This window comes from Ascaphus truei, chromosome 5 (genome assembly GCF_040206685.1).
Source record: "Ascaphus truei isolate aAscTru1 chromosome 5, aAscTru1.hap1, whole genome shotgun sequence".
Taxonomy (NCBI): Eukaryota; Metazoa; Chordata; class Amphibia; order Anura; family Ascaphidae; genus Ascaphus; species Ascaphus truei.
In genome coordinates, this window is record NC_134487.1 from 238,034,879 (window position 1) to 238,042,640 (window position 7,762).

Consider the following 7,762-nt stretch of genomic DNA (forward strand, 5'->3'; position numbering starts at 1 on the left):
TCCGCCCTAGTCCCGCCCCCAGGCCCGCTTTAAAAAAAATAAAAAAATAAATGGAATAAATTCCTAGTAAAACATTCGTTTTTGACATAAGTTTATTTATTGTATTACATTATACTACAATTAGTCCTGGTTACGTGTGTGTGTAAATGTCTGATTTACAAAAAAAAGTCAGGTGTGAATGACTAGTTTCCTGCACCCTTTATCCAGTGTCTGGATGCCCCTGCTTCACAATATCTGAAGCAGCAATCCCAACTGGGATCTTACCTGATCCGCAGTCTCTATATGTCCAGGTTCCCTCATTCCCGCAATGTTATATGTTGGAGGGGAGGTGTTCTCTACCTGTCTTCTGAGTTAGGGGGGATTCCGATGCCTCCCGTCTGAAGCTCGAGAGTCAGATCTGGAAGAAAGCAGTATAGGTTATTTCGGTGTAGATATAGGGCAGTTAAGATATACAGGGTAAATAAGATATCCAGAAACAGAGAGGAGGGAGGGGAGGGAGACAGACAGAGAGAGAGAGAGAGGAGGGAGGGGAGGGAGACAGACAGAGAGAGAGAGAGAGGAGGGAGGGGAGGGAGACAGACACAGAGAGGAGGGAGACAGACAGACAGGGAGAGGAGGGAGGGGAGGGAGACAGACAGGGAGATGAGGGAAGGGAGACAGACAGAGAGATGAGGGAAGGAAGGGAGACAGACAGAGAGAGGAGGGAGGGGAGAGAGAGGAGGCAGGGGAGACCGAGAGAGGAGGTAGGGGAGACAGAGAGAGGAGGGAGGGGAGACAGAGAGAGAGAGAGACGAGGAGACAGAGAGAGATGGGGAGACAGAGAGAGACTGGGGGGTGACTGGCTCACTGGGGGGGGGTGACTGGGTGGGGAGGAGGTGACTGATTGGGGGGTACCTCTGGTGTCCTACGCACACACACACAGTCTGACACACACACACACACACACAGTCTGACACACACACACACATACACACATACACACACACATACACACACACATACACACACAACTATACACACACAACTGCCTTTCACACATAGACACACACACGCACACACACACACACACACACGCCCGCGCGCCCGCGCGCACACACACACACACACACACACACACACACGCTGTCTGTCACACACACACACACACACACACACACACACACACACACACACACACACACACACACACACACACACACACACACACACACTGTCTGACACACACACGCATACACATACACACACACACTGTTTGTCACACACAAAAACACACACACACACACACACACACACACACACACACACACACACACACACACACACACACACACACACACACACACACACACACACACACACACACACACACACACACGCAACGTTGAGCAGAAGAAGCAGCAGCAGCAGCTCCCTGTCCCCTCCCCACACCTCTGGTAGCTCACATGAAAGTTTACAGAAGAAGCTGACACCACAGATGCCCCACCCCCCCGTCTCAGCTCACAGGCAGCGAGGACTGCACGCACCACGCTCCTTGGAGGGAGGAGGAGAGCAGAGAGGGAAAAGCCAGGGGCAGCAGTGAGTGCGGCCGGCCAGCGGAACCCCTGGGACTCGAGGGGGGGGGGTAGAAAGGAAGAGAGGAAAAGCCGCGACCAGCACCATACAACCCCACCCGCTACCATATCCGGCGATCAATGGAAGCCCCGCGCACCGCAAACATCCCCCCCTCTCCAAACCGAGGCGGAACGTGGCCGGAGGGGGACGCGCTGGATCCATCAACCTTGCCCCCCCCCACGTACGCCAGTCTCCCTACCGGGATGCAGCCGTGGGGACCTCCCGCCCCGGGCAGCGATCGGGGGGATCGAGGGGCAGGACGAAGGGAGGGGAAGGGGGCAGGAGGAGGGGAGTGCAAACGCAAAGGCGCGTACAGGCGGCAGCGGGAAGGAGCAGAGGGCCGCTGGGGTGAGTAGGGAGCCATGTGGGGACCAGGGGGATCGCACGGGTTGGCTTGCAGGAGGCAGGGAAGGAGCAGAGGGGCCGTAGGATGGAGGATTAGAAAGTACTTACTCTCCAACAGATCTCCGGGCAGAAAGAGTGGCCGCTCATTGGGGGCGGGCTCATATAGAGCCTGGCCACGCACCCACAAAGCCTGGGAGCGCGCGCCAATCAGCAGTCAGGTAGGGGGAGTTTTTTTTTTTCAGCGCGAGCAGGGAAAATTTCAGCGCGAGCAAGGAAAATTAAAAAAAACAAACACGTGTGCTGCTTGGGCCAATAGGAGCTCGCCCAGATGTTAAATCCACTCGCCCCGGGCGTGCAAATGTATAGGATTGTCGAACACTGTAATATATATATAATTCAACAATTAATGATAACCACATGCCCGTGGCGAGTGGATTTAGGCCGCTGGCGAGCCGTGCTGGGGCTCTATGAATTCCACTGCTCGCGCCAATTAAAAAAAAAAAAAAAATAATAATAATCCCCCTCCCTGATTGGGTTAACGCGGGGAAGAGGGCCGGCAGGCAGCTCTGGATTAGCCCCTTCCCCCGATCTCCCCCTCCATCCTTCCCCTGATCTCCTCCACCCCCCTGCCCCCGATCCCCGCTTGCTGTCCGGGGGTGTCCGCCTCTGAAGGGGAGGGGGGGGAGTGCTGCGGCGTCGGCCGCTTTCGTGGGGGGGGCGTGCTTCGGCATCCACCTCTGGAGGGGGGGCGGGCCCCTTGCAGAGGCCCTCCTGCCGTGCGGAGGCCCCCGCTGCCATGTGCGACCCCCCCTGCCTTGCAGAGGCCCTCCTGCCATGTGGAGGGCCCACTGCCGTGCGGAGGCCCCACTGCTGCTATGTGTGACCCCCTGCCTTGCGGGTAAGTGTGTGTGTTTGAGTGTGTGTGTGTGTGAGTGACAGTGGGTGTGTGCGTGTGTGACAGTGACTGTGTGAGTGTGTGGCTGACTGAGTGTGTGTGCGCGTGTGTGTCTGTGAATGTGTGTCTGTGTGTGAGTGTGTGTCTGTGTGTGTGTCTGCGTGTGTGTCTGAGTGTGTGTGTCTGTGAGTGAGTGAGTGTGTCACCCTCTCCCCGTGTCACCCTCTCCACGTGTCACCTTCTCCCCGTGTCACCCTCTCCCCCGTCACCCTGTAAGGAATCGGGGGCCACGTCCCTTGCGGCGTGACTCCTCCTTACCCACTACCAGTACTGCAGCGGCTGCTGCCCCTGCCCCCCGTCGCTACCCTTGCCGCCGCCCAGTGCATACCTTGAACTCTGCCGTCGCCATCTTGGATTCTGGCATTGGTGTTACAGACCCTCAGCTGGGCTCTACTATTTCCTGGTATCTCAGCCACTCACAAGCAGCTCCTCGACACGCCTCCGCCATGCCCCTCGTCCGGATTGGTCACTGTCGCTTTAAATATCCAGCTGTGACTTCACTTCCTTGCTCTGCATAGCTCATTGCTTCCTGTGTAGCCTGGAAACTGTGTAGTGCTCCTGTTTGTCTTTTCTCCTACAGATTTGAACCGGCTTGTCTGACTTACCCCTCTGGCTCCCGACTTCAGCTTACCCATCACAATTCTTACCTCTCAGACCCTTGGACACGGAAACGGATTTAACTACGGAACTCTCTATACTCCTGAACTCGGCAAGTACAACGACTATTCTAAATCTTAACCCAGGCCTGGCCACGCTACAACCACATCCCGGACCCGCTCCCTCTGCTGTCGGTGTGTATATTCAACATCCCACCTCAGTACAGGGGACTGGCCTGGTCTATGGGCTGCACAGCGTGACATTATGCAGAGCCCAACAGAAACAGACCTGACTGAGGTGGGCCAACTAATCAGGGGACTTGCGCAATGCATTGGTACTTTGGGAACTCAGATCACAAGCCTGGTACAACAGCTTTCCCAGCTTTCACTACAGCCTATTCCGGCCCCAGCCGCGCAGGGTGGCGACCGGCCATCAGAACTCAGGATTCCCACGCCTAAAGCATATGCGGGTGACCCTCTAGCCTGTCGTGGTTTTTTGAATCAATGTGAAATACAATTTGAGATTTCTCCCAGCCTGTTCCCCACCGGACGCACCAAGGTAGCCTATGTTTACTGTCTTTTAACAGGGGACGCCTTGGCGTGGGCCTCTCCCATCTGGGAGTTGCGTGCGGAAACCACCCAGGATTACCAGCTCTTCCGCCAAGAATTCCAGCAGGTATTTGATATTCCTGCCCGCAGAGATACTGCCGCTGCTTCTCTTGTTCAATTGTCTCAAGGTCGTAGGTCCGTAGCCAAATATGCATTGGAATTCCGGACTGTAGCGGCGGAAACACATTGGAACCAAGAAGCCCTTATTGCTGTGTTTTGGCAAGGTTTGTCCGACTCTGTAAAGGATGAACTTGCAGTTCAGCCCAGGCCCCCGGGATTGGAGGAATTGATCGCACTATGCATACGAGTGGATCAGCGCCTTCAACAGCGCGGTCATGAACGCCAGCGTCCCAGAATTTTCTCTTCTGACCCTATTCTTCCCAGATCCTTCCCAGCTATTCGTCCTGTTCTAGACACTGTGGAACCCATGCAGATTGCCAGTCAAGAGTTCCATAATACCGACAGGACTGCCGATAGAACCCCTGACCGGACTGCCGAAAGGGCTCGTCGCCGGAATGAGGGCCTTTGCTACTACTGTGGATCTCCTGAACATACGGTACGTTTTTGTCCTTTAAGGCCCAAAGAACAAACACGACCAATGGGGCAAGAGGGACTCATTTTGGGGTCAATATCTTCTCACCCTATCTCTGAAGAGGAACTCCCTAAGAGAATTATGCTTCCAGTCTCGCTTGAAGGTCCGAATTTTCGCATAACCACAGCCGCTTTTCTTGATTCAGGATCCGGTGGTAACTTTGTGGATCAAGATTTTGCTACTCTTAACAAGATTCCGCTCATCGCTAAGAAATCGCCGATTGGTCTCGAGGCTATTGATGGTCGTCCTTTGCAACCTGCCTTCATCACGTTAGAGACTCTTCCTCTCACCCTTTCTGCCGGTACTCATACCGAAATCATATCCTTTGACGTGATGCACTCTCCTGCCGTTCCAGTTATCCTAGGATTACCCTGGCTACAGCAGCACAACCCACGCATTGATTGGAGGGATGGCAAGACAATTCAGTGGGAGCCAGAGTCAGACGCCTCACCATTGCCGGTCATTTCTCCTACCACAGTCCTCGCGGGAGTGGAAACGCCCCCGGCTAATGATTCCGCTCTTCCTGAAGCATATGCGGATTTCATCGACGTGTTTAGTAAGACACAATCGGAGGTTCTACCTCCTCACAGACCTTATGATTGTCCCATCAATCTGGTTCCCGGCACTGTTCTTCCAAAATGTAAGTCCTACCCCTTGTCTCTTCCTGAAACTGAAGCCATGGCAGCATACATCAAAGAAAGCCTTGAAAAAGGATTCTTTCGTAATTCTTCGTCCCCCGCTGGTGCCGGTTTCTTTTTTGTCAAAAAGAAAGATGGATCCCTGAGACCATGCATTGATTACCGAGGGCTCAATCTCATCACAGTCAAGAATCGATACCCCCTTCCGCTGATCTCTGAACTTTTTGATAGGCTTCAAGGGGCAAATTTTTTTTCCAAGCTAGACCTCCGAGGAGCTTACAATCTTGTTCGCATCCGAGAAGGCGATGAATGGAAGACTGCCTTCAATACCAGAAGCGGCCACTACGAATATCTTGTAATGCCCTTCGGCTTATGCAATGCTCCTGCTGTTTTTCAGGATTTCATGAATGATGTCTTCCGTGATGTTCTCAATTCTTTCGTAATCGTCTATCTGGACGATATCCTAATTTTTTCTAAAAATCTTCAAGATCATGTCCAGCATACCAGGCTCGTTCTCGCTCGCCTTCGTGTCAATAATCTCTACGCTAAGCTCGAGAAATGTCTTTTTCATCAAACCTCTACTGCCTTCTTAGGCTATATAATTTCAGATAAAGGATTTTCAATGGACCCTGAAAAACTTAAGGCTGTTTTGGATTGGCCTCAACCCAACTCTCTCAAAGCCATCCAGCGTTTTTTGGGCTTCTCCAATTACTATAGGAAATTCATCCGAAAATTTTCCACCACTGTGGCTCCCATTACGGCCCTCACCAAGAAGGGAGCTGACCCGTCTGTATGGCCTCCGCAGGCCGTCTCGTCCTTCGAAACCCTGAAACAAGCTTTCGTCTCGGCACCCATCCTGCGACATCCCGATGTTAGTCTTCCTTTTACTTTAGAAGTTGATGCGTCTGATTGTGGTGCAGGCGCCATCCTGTCCCAGAGATTCTTCCCTCAAGATAAGCTTCATCCATGCGGTTTTTTTTCAAAGAAATTTTCGCCCGCTGAAAAGAACTATGATGTTGGCAATAGAGAGCTCTTGGCTATCAAGATGGCCTTACAGGAATGGCGACATCTCCTGGAAGGTTCCCGCGAACCTATTTCTATATTGACCGACCATAAAAACCTTCTGTATATCGAAAATGCAAGTCGTCTGGGGTCTCGTCAAGCTCGCTGGGCACTTTTTTTCTCAAGATTTAATTATACTCTGTCCTATATTCCTGGTTCTAAGAACACAAAAGCTGATGCCTTGTCCCGACAATTTTCTCCGGAGGAAAGATCCGAAGAGACCCCTGAAACTATCGTACCCTCTAAGTTTATAATTTCCGCCAACTCATTTGACATTCTCGAAAAGATCGTTGAAGCTCAAAAACAAATTCCGAGTGGTCTAGAGGTACCGGAAGGGACTCTTTATGCCGCACCCAGGTTTCATCAAAAGATATTAGAATGGGGCCACTCTGTCCGTTCAGCCGGCCATCCCGGCTTCAAAAGAACTTTGGATCTTATCAAGCGTACTTTTTGGTGGCCTAATATGGCAAAGATGGTTCATGAATTTACTAGTGCTTGTCCAGTATGCGCACAAAACAAGACTCTTCATCAAAGACCCTCAGGCTTGCTCATGCCCTTGCCAGTACCCGAACGTCCATGGTCACATATTTCAATGGATTTCATTGTGGATCTACCCCCTTCCAGAGGGATGAATACCATTTTGGTCATCGTTGACCGTTTTTCCAAACAGGCCCACTTTGTTCCACTCAAAGGACTTCCCTCCTCGCCCACCCTAGCTAATATCTTCACCAAGGAGGTGTTTCGCATCCATGGGATACATACATCCATAGTCTCGGACCGAGGCACGCAATTTATATCAAAATTTTGGCGGGCTTTCTCCAAGAGGCTTGGCATGGCGCTATCCTTCTCGTCAGGCTATCACCCCCAGACTAATGGGCAAACAGAAAGACTAAATCAAACGCTGGAACAATACCTGCAGTGTTTTATTTCCGATTCCCAGGATAATTGGGTTGACCTGCTACCTTGGGCAGAATTTGCAACCAATTCACTTCGTAATGAATCCACGCATGAAACCCCGTTCTTCGTGAATTATGGTTTCCACCCAAGTCGACTGCCAATCTCAAACATTCCGATAGGAGTGCCGGCAGCTGATTAACGGGTAACTACTCTTCAGAAGTCATGGATCAAGATCCAGTCCGCGCTTCTTAGCGCCGCTCAGAAATTCAAGTCTCAGGCAGACCACCGTCGTCAACAGGCCCCTAATTACAAGACAGGGGACCGAGTTTGGCTTCCGTCTAAGAATATCAAGTTGAAGTCTCCGACCCCGAAATTAGCACCTCGATTCTTAGGGCCTTTTCTGATCCAGGAACAAATTAATCCTGTGGCATTTCGTCTGCAACTTCCGTCTTCCATG